Source organism: Vombatus ursinus, unplaced genomic scaffold, assembly GCF_900497805.2.
Source record: "Vombatus ursinus unplaced genomic scaffold, bare-nosed wombat genome assembly UNPS02014973.1, whole genome shotgun sequence".
NCBI classification, from domain to species: domain Eukaryota; kingdom Metazoa; phylum Chordata; class Mammalia; order Diprotodontia; family Vombatidae; genus Vombatus; species Vombatus ursinus.
In genome coordinates this window covers 1,791,602-1,792,220 of record NW_020954751.1, presented here as the reverse complement: position 1 = coordinate 1,792,220, position 619 = coordinate 1,791,602, and positions in this window count along the sequence as shown.

The window sequence follows — 619 nt, the reverse complement described above, 5'->3', positions numbered from 1 at the left end:
GTGTGTGTGTGTGTGTGTGTGTGTGTGTGTGTGTGTGTGTGTGTGTGTGTATCCTGAGAAAACCACTCTTCTGAATGTTAGTTTCCTTAGAATAGAAGACTTCTTTTTTCTTTTTCTTTTCTTTTCTTTTCTTTTTTTTTTTTTTTTGAGGCAATCCAGGTTAAGTGACTTGCCCAGGGTCACACAGCTAGTAAGTGTCTGAGGCCACATTTGAACTCAGGTCCTCCTGACAGCAGAGCCAGTGCTCAAATAGATGACTTCTAAGGTCCTGTATAGTTCTGACGGAATATGTTGTAAAAATTTCTTTGACCTCTGACATTCTGGCTTCTAAGGTCCCTTCTAACTTTTAACATTCTATGTACCCATGATCCCACTCCTGCCTCTCTTCTTTGACAGTTTGCTTATGAAGTCTTCTAATCACTCTCTCTCTAATCTTCAACCACTCCCTATGGACTTCCTTGTCACCTACAGACAAGCCCAATTCTCCCTCATTTTTAAAAAATAAAAACCCTAACTTAACCATACCAACCCTTCAAATTGTTGTCCTATATCATTCCGCCCTTTCATAACAAAACTTCTAAAAATAACTATCTGTGGTCCTATCTACCTCCTTTTCCAG